Source organism: Agelaius phoeniceus, chromosome 1 (assembly GCF_051311805.1).
Source record: "Agelaius phoeniceus isolate bAgePho1 chromosome 1, bAgePho1.hap1, whole genome shotgun sequence".
Taxonomy (NCBI): domain Eukaryota; kingdom Metazoa; phylum Chordata; class Aves; order Passeriformes; family Icteridae; genus Agelaius; species Agelaius phoeniceus.
In genome coordinates, this window is record NC_135265.1 from 16,941,391 (window position 1) to 16,956,337 (window position 14,947).

Here is a 14,947-nt window from a genome sequence, read left to right on the forward strand (position 1 = left end):
GTTGTTAAAAGCCCAGTATCCACTCTCTTGTGGATCAAGTCAGATCTTCACTGGGCTTTGTCCTATGTCTCTTTGAGATGTTTTGTAAACAAATAGCACAGGATGCAACCTAAAACGTTTTTCAGTGCAGCCAGTGAATTAAAAACCTTAGTCAACCAGCATCCTGTTGGTGGTACACCTTAGACCAAATAAGTGAAAGAAAATGCTTCTTATGGTCCCTGCTCTCTCCCTTCCCAGCCCTGCTAACTCTTACTGGTTTTTTTTAGAGTTGTGGTTTCTAAACATCCTTGTGAAATGGCAGCACAATGGTTTTATCAAAAGTATGTCAGCAGGGAGAAGATTCCAGTGCATATGGAAGGGCCCTCTTAGTAACAAACCTATCAAAAACGCATGTGAGGTTAACGTGTGCTGAGAACTAAACAATGCTAAAAGCTGTGTGAAGTATTTAAAAAGTACCTGCCACTGAAACAGGAAAGTAGGAGGAAATTAAATTGCTGTAGATAAGCTTTTTTTTTATGTTAAGTATTCAGAGATGCTGGGATTATGACTACCTTTTAAGAAATGGCTGAGAAAAGAACTGAATCTACAGATTTTCCCAAGCATTGGATGCCCTCTTATACTAAGCACATCTTTTCTTAAATGTTTGAGAGCTGCAGTGTGTGTGAAGTGATTATTGTTAAATTCTCGTTTGCCACTAGTATGGCTAACCATGGAAAAAGCCTAAATGTTTGATACTAGCATAAAAGGTGTTAACCCACTGTACTGTTTGCTGCTTGGACTGAAGGCACTATGCTGAAAGCTATTGAGTCACCTGATACATGAACTGTTTGCTAAAGGCTGTGAACAATCAGTGCTTTGTAAAGCTTTTGAGAAGTGTTTAACAAGGTCACTTGCTTGTAGTTTCTGTCCTGGTTGGTCTTGCCTGAAACTAATCCTTGCTTATAAATGAACCTCTGCAGACTAATTTTGTAGAATTAAACTGGATACAGATAATGCACACATACCAGCTCAGCTATTTGCTTTGAAGTGTTTCTGCTCAAATGCTTCAACTGCCTTTCTTAAATCGGCTGTACAATTGCTGTGATAGACTGTTGTGAAATGCTTTGGGATCTCCAGTCTCCTTCCCTGTGCCTGTATCAATTGTGAATATTTTCCTGTTAATAAAGCATGAGTATGAACAAATTCTCAAAATGGCATTCTTTTTCATGAAAGAAGTATTGCCTAGAAGCACAGAACTGAGGCATTGCCAGGTCAATTACTCGATTCTGGGGTTTGCGAAAAAGAGCAGCTGTCTGTGAAATAAGATTCAATTTGATAGTTCTTCTAAGGAAGAAAGTCCTGTGACTCTTCTGAGTCCAGACGCTTTCTGTTTCCATACTGTTTTTCAGTTCACTGTGCATGTTCTCCAGAATGACTCTAAGCTAAATCCCTGGATAGCTAAGCCTGATTAGTAGCCACTTGGTATTTTTCCTAGCTTTGTATCCTCTTCACTGGAAAAAGCACTCATGAAAAGTTAGGTGATGGACTAGTGTGTTATATTGTTACTGGAGCCTAATTTTACAGATGGAAATTGTGCTTGGTTTTATAGGAAAAAATTAATTTGGTTTTGGTTTCTGGTTGAGCACAGACACAGAGGCTTCACATGAGTAATCACAGTGTGGTGAGGGAGCACTTTTCTGAGGTGGAGGCAATGGAATGGCTTTCTCATAGCAGCCAGAGCAAAAACCTGCCCAGCTGCATCTGTGTTTTCTGTAGTTATAGTTCTTTCAAGCTGTAATGCCTGGGTCTGGAGTGACCTGCCATGTGATTGTTTACTACACCCAGTACAGGAGGCTGTGCACATACAGCTCAGCTCTTTGGTTTAAATTCTTCATGTTGACCTGGAGCATTGCCAATCTGACTTGACCTTTCCAAGCTGCTCTGATATGGCAAAGACTTGGTCACTCTTCTGGAGAAGTTTGAAAACCTGTCTGGTATAAGGGATCCTAGTTAGCCTGTTAGACAAGATCTGGGGGGAAAAAGATAGTAGGTGTATACTTGGCACCAACACAAGCATCACGACTTCACTGATGGCATTAACTTAGCAAATGTGCTAGACACCATCCTATAAGAAGGGCCAAATGCAGGATCCAGGGAATACCAGCCTGTCAGCCTGACCTTGGTGCCAGGGAAGGTCATGGAACACATCATCTTGTGTGCTAACATGTGACACATGAAACCAGGGGATCAGGCCCAGCCAGGATGGGTTTGTGAAGGCAAGTCCTGCTTGACCAGCCTGATCTCCTTCCATGACAAGGAGACCCACTTAGTAGATGAGAGAGAAGCTGTGGATGTTTCTACCTGGACATTAGTAAAGACTTTGACACCATTTCCCACAGCGTCTCCAGGACAAACTGGCTGCTCATGGCTTGGATGGGTGTGCTCTTTGCTGGGTAGAAAACTCTAGAGATGGCCAAGCCTGGGAGTGTTGGTAAAGGGAGCTACATCCAGCTGGTCACTGGTCACCAGTGGTGTTCCTCAGGGCTTGGTATTGGGGCTGGTCCTGTTTAATAGCTTTATCAATGATCTGGACGAGGGGATTGAGAGCATCCTCAGTCAGTTTGCAGACACAGCAAGTAGGGTGGAAGTGTTGGTCTGCGGGAGGGTAGGAAGGCTCTGAACAGGGATCTGGACAGGCTGGATGGAATGGAAGAGGCTAATGGTCTGAGGTTCAACGAGACAAAGTGCCAAGTGCTGCAGTTGGACTGCAACTCCATGCAGCATTCCAGGCTTGGAGAAGTATCTGGGAAGCTGCCCAGCAGAAAAGGACCAGGGAGTGTTGGTCAACAGAAGCTGAACCTGATGCAGCATGTGCCCAGGTGGCCAAGACCAGCAGTGCCATCCTGGCCTGTGTCAGAAGTAGTGTGGCCAGCAGGACTAGGGAAGTGATCATCCCTCTGTACTCAGCACTGTTTCTTGGTTGTACTCAGCTCTTCCTCTCCTCTTCTTGGAAATGAAAGTTGACTTAAAACATGTACTTTAAGATAAATTTTTTGCTGCTTCATTTCCATAAAGTTTGAGAAAATGAAGATGGGGCAGCCAGATTTCTCAGAGGAGAGAGGTTGACAGGGGCATCCTTGTTTACTGTGTCAAAACTGAAAAATGTAACAGATCAGCGCTCATGTTTATGTCAGAGCTGCAGCACTGGATGTAGCAACTATTCCTTTTTTTTTTTTCTCTCTACATAAACAGTTTTTAAATAGCTCAGTATTTAAATCCAAGCATGAAGAAAGCAGTAGTCTCCTTTTAAAGAAATTATAATTTTCACCAGGAAACACTGCCCCCCTTAAACATTCAGTGTGAAGATTTTCTTTTGCATCCGAAGCTCTCCTTTAATACAAAATAGGGACTATTGCAAAAAAAGTGTTCTGAAAACATCACTCTCAGCATAAAAAGATACACACACATTTCTTGTTGCCATTTAAAGTTATAAGCTTTTAGAACTAAAAAAATAATTTAAAAACTCCCCTGAATTAGTTCAGAAGCATCTTGCCTGTTACCATCCATGTCTAATTAATTGCATGTGTAATTCCAGTGCTGTATGCAAGCAGAAAGCCAAATGCCTTATGTTGCTGTGCCATGGGTGTGTAGGTTAAGTCAGGGCAACAGTGCAGATAGACAGATGTCTTCTTTTAGGCTTTCTGAATTCTACAGCTGTAGCCTGTGTTGAATCACACATAGATAGTGCCAAATACTAAGGCCTTTCCATTGGGTTAGCTCCCAGTCAGGACTGATGTGGATTAGGTTTCAGAGAAGTCCTGCTGAACTTTTCTGGGGCTGTAAGGGGTGAGTTCCAAAGCAGCAAGTTGGTGTTTGACAGAGGAACACAAGAGCTGTTACATGCTCAGCCCATCTCTGGTGTTTGAAGAGACAAAAGGCAGTGGCAGGTACAGTGGTGACTCTTTATGATTGAGTTTTTGTAGGAAAGAGCTTTCAGAGTGTGTGTGCTTTGGATTAATGTGATACTGCATTTAGGGATTGCGGTGTATGATCACAACACAGTTTATTTCATTTTTGAAAGCCAAGAAGTAGAAACAGAGTAGAAAATGTGACAAATCTGCTGATGAATGTGGATGGCCATGCCTAGAAACAAGCAATTACATGAAGTACTTTGGTACACTTACAGATGGGAGCAAAAGACCTTTCCAGATCCTCTTAATGGTGACTGTGCTTGCAAAGTACAGCTGTCCAGGTACTTCTATGCTGAAGTTGCCTCATTAAAAAGAAGTAAATGCTTAGACCTCTGACCTTTTTCTCTGGCCTAAAGAACATATGGGCTAGATGGAAGGACTGTTAATTGGAGAGAAGATTAGCCAGAACTAGCAAATGGTTGACTGCTACTAACAGCAGGGTCAGTGCTGGAGCCCACAGTGTTCAGAATGTTCTTTGGAGACCATTCAGAACATAAAGCATATCCTCAACAAATCTGGGACTAACTCTAAGTTAGGAAAGGTGATTCATACGCTGAATGGCAGAGCTTCAGTACGCAGGACTCTTATTGAACCAGCAAAAACCTTGGCAAACTGGGCAAGGTGCAAGGTCCTACACCCTTGGGTAGGGCCCAATGTGCATTTGTATGCACTGGGAGGTGACTATGTGAGTAGTAATGGGTTGGAAAGGAGCTGGTGTGCTGGTGGGTGCTGTGCTGAGCATGAGCCAGCACCACAAGGCTATCTGAATAAGTGAAGCAGTGTGGTGGGGCTGCCTTGGGAAGATTGTGGCTGACAGATCAAAGGCAGTGATGTGATTTCATCGGGAGTGCTGGATCTGGCTTGTTGGTTTTTCTTTTTTTTTTTGTCACCTCTGCATTGTTCAAGAGTGATTTAGGGAAACCAGCAGACAGGGATGCAGAGACGGTTGGGGGCATGGAGCATGCAGCCTGCCAGGAGAGGTTGAAGGAGTTGTGTTAGTTTGGTCTGATAAAGAAAAAGCAAAGCAGTGGTGTTATGGTAGCCCAGTAGTACTTAAGTTTGTTTCTGTCTCTGCAGTTAGTCTTTTGCCTGATAGTGACAGTGTAATATTAAACAGCTAGCCATAAGCTGAAGCTTGGCAGATTAGTACATGGAGCTGGGAAAAGCCTTTTTATTTTGGAGTGTGATGCAGCACTGGATCTCTGCCATGACTCTTTTTGGTATTACACTGCAGCAGCTGGATGTATCCTAAAAGCTGACTTTGTATCCTTCAAAGGTATATGATAAGTTATAGGAACTGATTGTAATTATCTTCCCCCCTCCATCACCAAAGTCAGGGGAGAAGCTGCCATCACATATATATAAATGTTGTAAGCTTCACTTCCATTCAGACTTTCCACACATTCAGAAGTGTGTGGAGAGACCAAAAGTATCAGCAGGAACTAGTGCATCATCGAATGTTGTATATATTAGAAAACTAATGTCTTCTGTCTGGTTCTCTTGGACTGCCTGTGCCTGTCAGCAGCCACAAATACTCTAAATATGGCAAGAAACTTGCACCTTTTATTTAGATTAAGCTTGCCTTGGGTGACATTCTGTCTCCTAAGAAAGTGCTGACAGTTATCTGTGGCCTTTGCTTCACATCCTGTTCTTCCTGTTCTCTCCCTGATAGAGGCCAAGGCTCCAAGAAGTTGTGCTGTGCTTGCTCTGTTTATCTGTCTGCTTATGAAAATTGTTTTCAACTTTGTGCATATCAGCTTCTACATGTTATATATAAATTGCTCAGAAAATAGTGTAATGTTTAAGAGTTGCCTTGTCAGCCATTCAGCTGAGAAATTCCCTTCATGTCCACAAATGAATGCATGTAGGATGTCAGTAATCCCAGTGCAGTTCAGCTGATGCAGTCAAAAAGAAAACCTCAGCGCAGTACCAACAAACAAATCAAAGCAGCCCTCCCATGATACTCAGTTATGGACACCTATGGGAGAGCAACCACAATGTCAGCCTTTCTGTGAGGGAGAAGAGCAGTTGCTTTGATGAAGAAACTGAACCAGAAACTTTTGTTCTGCACTTTTTTTTTTCCTCTGTGGAATGCAGGGTTTTGAGCGTATTTTTGGGGAATGAGCGAAGTTGCTTGCTTTAATAGCCATTGACTGTCATGAATTCCTTCATATGCTTATTCCCATTCCACTGTCTGCTAGAAGGGCAATCTGAATGCATAGTTTTCAATGTGTTTTAGACCATTAAAACCTTCTTTCTGCTCAGTGGTTATTTTGCTGTAAGCTCTAGATACCTCATTAAATACTAAATTAAGAGGCCTGATGCAGCCTCTTGTTTTCTGAAATCAAAGCCAAAAATCCAGGATTGTGAACATGACTCTGAAAGGCCTTTTGGACGTTTTTGTGTAACAAAGGAGACATCCGTGTGTGTGCAGTCTTTTTAATGAAAGCCTCTCATATCTGGGAGATACACCACACAGACGAAATGCGTCACTGACCTGATATGAAGTCACATATTGGACTTTCCAAGGAATCTTGGGTTTTTTCCTTCAGATGCATCTGGTTAGCTTGCTGCCTGAAAGTGATTTTTCTTCTGTTTCAAGTCTTAGTAACCCACCAGTCTTCACATATGAATAGTTCCTGGTTTAGATAAAATTAAAGTTTTATCTATGTGTCAATGTTTTAATTGCATAAATGCAGTGTGTGAGATGATAAGAACATTGTGCCTAATAAAACAGCAGGTAGCCAGCTACCAAAGCATTTACTCAGTTGTTGTACCTGTGCCATCCAGTGCAGCTATTTGGAATTTTGCTTTTTCTGGCAGCCTGGGTAGTGGTGTGCTTTAGCTGACTCTTTTTGGGGGAATTGAGGGGAAAAACGAGTACAAGAAGCTTACTGTGAGGAAGATGAGCAACAGCATTCATTGTACAGCATCACTGAAGCTGCCACTCAAGAAAAAATCCTGCTGGGTGCTTGTGGCTGGACTTCTTGTGCCATTCAGATAGGAATTGCTTAGTATTTTCTTCTGGCTGGTAATAAGTGCTTAGTTAACTTTGATCTGCAGGTGAAACACCAAGTAATGATTCACATGAGTGTTTATCAGCCAGTAATAACACTGCCACTTTTTATGGTGCTGCTGGTTTGACTTTCTTCTCTTTATTATTAGCCTTTTGGGGCCCATTGATACATGTTATGCCTGTCTTGTAAAAGCCCCCTTACAGGTCATATACTCACAGAGAACCCTTCATTAGTTCATGGGAGGTCTGTGAATTACTTGGTAGCTGCTCTTCTAAAGCTGGGACAACTTCTGTTGGTTTTTGTAACTTTGAAAGAGTGTGTATGAAGTGTTAAAATCTGTCCAACTATGTTAGTCTTACTAAACACTTGTGTGGCTCTGGAGCCCCAGTGGGAATTCCTTCCCTTCCCCAGCATCATCTCTGCATCACTGGGGCAGTCACAAACCACAAAGGGAAGTTTCCCTTTACTGCACAAAAATGCAAAATGGTGTTGGGTGAAATAATTCGTGGCTAAAGACCTAAATAGGTTACCCTGAACGTTGTTTATTTGGGACAGCTTATTTTGGTGGAGAATATTGTTAATTCTTCCCTGACCCTGCTGCAAGTGCCATCACAGAGGGGGCATTGTTGCCATAATAGAAATAAAACTGTAAATTTGTTTGTTTAAAAGCTGTACTCTATGTAGGGTTTTTATTTTTTGACAAAACACAGAATGGGTTTTGAAGGAGCACATTTTGATTGACAATTAGCTAAGGCTATCATTTGCTCTTTCAGTCATTCCTGTTTGGAGTGTTTACTATGCACGTAGAAGTAACCAGCATGAAAGTATGTGTGCCTCTTTCTCAATTCCAAAATGTAGATTACTAAAGCTGTCATTTCCCTCTCTGATATTAAATTCTGGTTCCAACAAACAGTTTATTTTATAATTTTGGCTAATATTGTACCTAATTCTGTCTTATCTTACATAAAAATGTAAGTAATATGTGACCACAGAATCACATATTGATTGTGATGGGTTTGTATGTTGGTTGCTTCCTCTTTGAGAATCTGCTGAGTAGCTGTGACTTAATGAATGTATCCTTGTATGAGTGCTAATGTTTAATGCAGCTTCACCTGTTCATGCCTAAAAGCATTTGCTTCTTCCCCTCACACAGTGTCCCAGGATGATTATTTACAATGGATCCAATGGTACAATTCAGCATGGTCTCACCCCAGTACTGAAGCTTGGCTTGCTATTTCTTTAACTGGCTTCTCTGTCCTTGCTTGCAAGAGAGAAATAATAATCAACCTGATATTGTCATGCTATCTCATGTGTGGCAAGACCAGGAGCAGCAAGGGTATGATTAAAAGCTATTAGGCTTCTATATATAAACTAAGAACAAGTAGGATGGGGACCTTAGAGTTGAGAAGGGGTCATGATAGAAATAATAAAACATCTAATTGCTTCAGGAAGAGTCAGTTGGGCCCTCATTTGAAAATATAAAAACAAGGAAATTGAATAATGACTGAAGGGCTTGATTTGAATGTAGGAATTTCTGCTTGCAGGTTGAACTCAGTGTCTTAGAGGATTATTTTTTTCATTTTAAGTTATTATTTTTGAACTGTGTTCAAAACTGGGCTTTATAAGGTTGCAAGATAAGCCTTCAAACCACAAATCAACCTTTATCAGACTGGAAAGAAGATAAACGTCGTCTTTGGGAAGCTGATCCTTCTTTGTCCGTTTATAGGATTTTCTTCCGTGTGTTGTTAAGTCAAGTACTGAGCAAGATGCAGGAATGGCCAGATCTAGTACAAGACTAGAAACGATGAGTTCTACTGTGAAAAAGGCTTGTCACCTAAGCTAGCTGAAAAAGATGCTAACTGAAGTTTTTGAACAGGGTACATATTTTTTTGCTCTTTAATAGCTCATAGGTAGTGTATGATAAGCTAATAAATGCCTGCTGTTGTGGACTAGCAATTTGTGTATTTCTCTAAATAGTTATTGAATTTCTTTTAGTTAAAACTTAGATTAAAAATAAGAAAGAAACTTAACTTGAAACGATGCAGTTGACCTGTGCATGTGTCTTAGCAGATCATGGCTTCTGAGGGTGGAAGAATGGTAGAAATATTATATTATTTCAGTACTCCATCTCATGGCACTTTTTGCCTGCTGTGGTGATGAGCGAGATGCTGAAGTAATTGAAGACAATCTCCATTTGTGAAATGGAGGAACATCCAAATCATAACAGAACTGTTCTAACTTCATGTAATTATGAGTCATTAAGGTAAAGAGAGAAGTCCTTCAGTCAAAAGGCCTGAAACAAATTAGCCTTTCTCAGCTATCTAATCTCTTACCTGTGTCACTGTATTCTGATTTAGTTTCCTCATGCATTTTGAATCTCAAGTTAAGAGCCAGCACCAATAGGGTGATATCACCTATAAGCTGATAGGAGCCAGATCATCCTTTACTTTATTTGTTCCACTCTTCACACTGAGGATGGCCATTGCACTACTTCCATATCCCTGGTTTAGCCTCATCCTAAACTGATGTGTAATAAGCATATCTGGTTTTGTTTATGGATGGTATTCAGACCTGTAGATATGTCTGCTAGTGCCTTATTTTGATGGTAGCATGACAGCTGGCCTCAGAAGTGTTGCATCTATTACAGTTTCAAAGCACTCATGATGTAGTGGTTGTGTTTGATGGTACTCTGGAATCTGAATGCTAAAACTGGAGGAGAGAATTTCTGGGGGTGTTCATGATGCTTTGGTTAAAATAACAATTTTTTCTCTTTTCTGAGCTCAGGCTGTGGCACATGAATAAATAACAAAAAGCTCAGGAAGCGGGGGATGGTTTCCATAAGCCTTCACTGAGCAAAACTCAAGTTCAATCACTGAGGATTTTGCTGCTTTAAGCAGCAAATTCCTCCTGCAATGCAGTGTGCCCCTGGGCTGGCAGCAAGAATATCAAGCTTCACTCCCAGTTAGCTTGCTTCATACTTCTAGACCTCCATTCGTGGGAGCAAAAGGAGGGTGAGGGGACCACAACTCCAAGTTACTGACATCTTATTTTCAGCCCAGTAACTTCAAGACTCTATTTTCTTGAGCTGTATTATTAGTGTAGTCAGTCCTTCAGTCGATGCAAAAATTTCTTCAGAGGTGCTCTCTACTAGAGCTGGCTTGAATATTTGGACTAAGTATATCTGACATTAAAAAAAAAAATTATTTGGAAAACTTTAAAAAGACTCATTTTCATGTGAAATGTTTGCCTAGAATATGTTTCAGAGAACACGGCTAACTGGTCGTTATTGGATAATGACTGGTCACCTACTTTGAGAATATTGAAAAGCATCATCTAATCAGTGAAACTGATTTAAGAAAATGTGGAATGAATTTTTCCAAATGCATTTTTAGAAAGCAGAGGTTCTGCAAACAATTATGTGACTTAAGCAAACATCCTGGGAAAACAGATTGTGAGCAGTCTGCAGATCTTAACTTGGATAATTTTCCTGTGTGCTCTTCCCCTTCTTCCCATTTGATGAGATTCCTTAGTCGTGGTAGCTCTTAAAACAAATGTGTAGTTGTAGTTTATATTAGCTGTATACTTCTGGGAATAAACACACTCTGCATTGCTGAGTGGATATACACAGTTTAAATCCAAAAAGTACATTGACCTCCCCAGACTGTACCAAAGCAATGGGGGGAGGCAGGCCACAGAAGTTTGCACAGCTGTCTTGAGTAGCCCATGAAATAGTGTTGTGATGTACCCTTCATCTCTTGGGGAAGTCAGCAGCACCTCCCTCCCTGATTGAGGTAGCTGTCTATCAATCCCCACCACTCTTCTGTGCACTCAGGTTTCCTGCAGGTGTTCAGTGACTCTTGGGTGTGTGTTTAGCTGTCCAGCACTGCACAGGTCAGTGTCCAGTCGTGCACATGTCTGTGGTGGTTGTTACTGTGGTGTGGAAGAGCTGCCTTTTGAAACTCTGTGGTGCCATTCAGAGGCTTATAACTCACCATGGAGTTTGTAGCATCCTCACCAGTAAACATTTCAATGGTCAATATTTGTGTAGCATATGTATAACTTCTGCCTAAAGTGACAGCAGGAGATGACCAGTCTTCTTTTTCCTGTCATTATCTTGTGACAAACAGTGTTTTGTTCTCTGCCCCCTGTTCCCTGAATTGTGGGCTTAATTATCCTGGAGACAAGGTCTTGAAAACTGCAGACTTCCAGCTGCTTCTTTGACTGGCTTCATTCTCTATGTCTTCTCCAGTGGCTAATGCTCTGCTTCTCCCCAAGTGTTTGCAATCATATTTAATCAATATGCTAATAACTGCACAGTGGAAATTGCTGATTTCTGAGCACATTACCAGTCTAATGAATTGACTGTAGCAATAGTAGGATGATACATTAAGCAGCAGGGACATAGTGGTGTGCCTGTGTCCCTATGTCTACACACAAGACTTCTCTTCAAGACTTGCCCTGTCTCTTAACCTGCCATCAGGCTGCAGTGTTTGTGTTCAGGTGCTCTTGCACAGGACAGAGTCAAGATCTCAGTTTTGGGTGTGTGCATGTGCCTGAGGTGTGATCCAGATGGAGGGGCTGAACGATAGCACAGCTTCTTCTTGGGCCAGGCTCCCTCTGCCAGCAGGGCCTGCCTTAGAAAAAGTTTAGGGTGGATAAGGCTGTGGCTCAGTATGGGGTAAGTGCTGCTGGGACTGCTGAGGCCATCTGGATGTTACCAAGAGACGGAACTGCAGTGTTTCATATCAGTTGTGGCCAAGGGTTGGGAGGCTAAGGGAAATGCATTTACTGAAACAATGTGCAACTTCCTGCTTAAGCTGTGTGTGGGAATAAAAAAGGCAATGGAGAATTAGAGCAGCTTTAGCAATTCCATTTCTGCCTTGGCCCTTCCTTCCCACTCTGTTAAACTGGTAAATGTCATACATGCTTGTGATTTGCTTGTCTGTCTTTTGCTTTTACTTAATATATCCCAAATTGCAAGAAGTCTGTATGACTCAGTCCAAAATAGTAGCGCAGTCTTAGGAAACATGTGAGGGAAGTTTTGTCAACTCTCTTTTTTTGCTTGAATATCTTAAGTTTGAGCTGATGGAAGTTCATAATGCTTCTAATCTTGTCCTGTGTTGATGTACCTTCTTGCTGAAGGGGGTTTGAGAAAGGACAGGCAGAGTAAGGAAGTTGATCCATTTTGTTCTATGTTTGTCTTTGAAAACGAAAGGAAGAAACTTGTCAGACCCAGATTGTTTTGGTGTTCAAGGGATATGGAAGAGCTCTTTGTACAAGAATATGCAGAAGACAGTAATATGAGTAGTAAGTGAACTGTAAAGTAAAATATGTGTACTGAAAACTTTTAGATTGGAATCTATAGTGGCTGAGGATTGTTCCTGCCACCCTATTTTACTGATGGGCAGGGGGACAAGAGGAAACAAATCCTTGTTGTTGGTTATCACTCCACTGGAGTAGCACCTCGTAGTGCTGCAACAAAGTTGTTTGCTGTAGTATCTTGCCTACTTTTTTATTAAAAAAATATTTTAAAAGTCCAGAACTTTAGTAGTTCTCTTCTGGACAAAGTGGAATATTCAACCCTTGAACATTTAGGAAATGAGAAAGACATTTCATATAGGGTAAGCTGTGTTTGTGGCACTAATGCAAGAGGGTTTGTGGTGTAGATAGAGTGGCCTTTAGCCACATGAATGGCTGTTGCATTAATATTCCTGAGTTAGTCCTGGTGCAGTGCTGACCCAGCTGAAAACCAGTACGTGTTCCACTAGCTTGTATCACTGCCATCAGATGACATATGATCAAAGAGGGATGGAAGGAACATTGTGCCTTGGGTGATTTGTAATCAGACTGTGTCTGCAGGTAGCTAAAGGATATATATCGTCATTCCAACGTGTTGTCCTTGTTTTATGTGTGTGGGTAACAGTCTGAGAATTGTCAGCCTTAGACATCTCATAGGCCCCAAATTCATGTGGAGAAGGGGGATGCTTGGGAGAGGTGTTTTTGTGTATGTGTTTATGTATTTGTGTGTGTATGTGTATTTTTTTGGTTGGTTTTAGGTCATTTGGTGGTTGGGATTTTCTTGTTTTAAGAAAAATGTGTCTGAAAATTAATCCAGACCACGTTCAAGTAAATACATGTGATAAATGAGAATAGCTTTTATGTGTGAGATTTTTACTCGTTAGCATAATAATTATTTTGAAATATACAATAAGTCCACTATCCCATCCACATAACATAACCTTTATTATTGGAAAACATTTTATTTTTGCTATTAGAGCTGATTAAATAAAACACTGAAGAGATGATCCATTAAGGCTAAGGCAATATTAACTCACTTTCTCGTGGCGTGGGTTTTGTTCCATGCTCTTCTCAATTTGATTTGCCAGCTTACAACTAAATGTGAAGTATTGGGCTTTGGGCTTTTTTTTATTTGTTGTTCAGGCATGAGCATTCTGACTCATCATTGTTATGGCTTTATCAGCCTCTTACCTCAGACAAACTTGCAGAAAATTCAGACTTGTTCTGTTGAGTTTATTTTTCATAGGCTTTTTTTAGATAGTTTCCTTTTCAGCCACCTGCAGTGCTCTTTGCAATTGCACATGTTCATCTCCTATGAAGTTGCTTTTTTTGGCACACAAAATGCTTTTCGTTTGACATACAGTTTTGTTCTACTCCCATGGTGGTTCTTTAGTGAGTCTAAACTACTGAAGAAGCCATTTAATTTTTCCTTTCTGTTGTGCTTTCCTACAGTCAAAAATATATTTAGGTTTGTATGTTTTGTTTAATTCTAGACAAGTCCATTGCTACCAGTAAGGAAAAGAGGGACTCAATCAGCTACTTTAAGATGCTGGAACTCTTATGTGGAAGCTTGCATAAGCATATTTCTTTTTCTTCTTTTTTTTCTTTTGAATTGACTTAGTCATGCACATCTTCAGGAATACCCAGAAAAAAAAAAAAAATTGAAGTTACTGATATCTAATTTCACAGACTGAAATACACTTACACATACAGCTGGAGTTTTGACTTTGCATAATCAAAAGCATTTATCTGCTTTTTAGGGCTGAATACAAATGCAACATGACTACACATCCCAAATGTTGTTCTGTCAAAAATCCATCAGACTGTACTGTTGAAACACTTCTCTTTTGAAGTGTCTTCCAATTTAAAGACTGATTTTAATCAGCAACTGGTGTTAGTTAAGCATTGAAATGTCTGTTCAGTTCACTGTGTAGAGCACTGGAGGAGAGGGGGTGTACCTTGAGAGTTCTCTTATTGGAATCCTGTCTTGGTGAAGGGGAAGTGGTGGGCCAGAGGAAGGGCTGAGTAAAAGAACTGACATTCAGAAATATGTTTGTAGCAGTGTGAAACTCAAGTGAATGGTTACCAGTTGTTAATTTGCTATGTGCTGTAGTTTTGATCTGATGCAGAGCTGGGTCTGTACTTCCTGTTATGCTATGCTTCTGAAGTGGTGGGATGTGGGGTTCAGCCACAGCTCAATCTGCTGCAAATACTGGAAACCATATTCTAGAGTGATCAGGGATTTTGTGTCAGAACAGGGAATAACACCATGGAAGCTGTTTCTTTCTCTTCCCCCACTCCTGACATTGGGTGCTGAAAAGCCACAGACTTGAGGAGGCAAATGGAGATAAATGCCTTGTCTCCTCTTCTCTGTCTTCCCACAGAGATTTACATTAGTGATGCATTTTTTCTGTTTATTATACTCAAGCTCTTGAAGAAACTATTGAAATAGCAGTTGCATTTGAAAGAAAAGGTTATCTAGAACACAAAAAATTTGTTGTACTCCATATAAACATGTATCACAGGTCATTGGAGAGCTAGTGTGGGTTTTTATTTTTTAATAAATAATGTTCATAACACACTTCTTACTGCAGTGTATGTATATTTAGTTTGCTCAAATGGTTAAAATTGATAGTAGGATTTGCCAAAGCTCAGGAAGTCTTATCTGTAGCTCACTTGTGT

The 14,947-nt window shown here is 40.8% G+C and overlaps 1 protein-coding gene across 5 annotated transcripts in view; it reads left to right on the forward strand.

The window, feature by feature from the left end:
* Positions 1-14,947, forward strand: part of ABI1 (abl interactor 1) — a 77,347-nt gene that overhangs the window by 24,044 nt on the left and 38,356 nt on the right. The window lies entirely within an intron of this gene.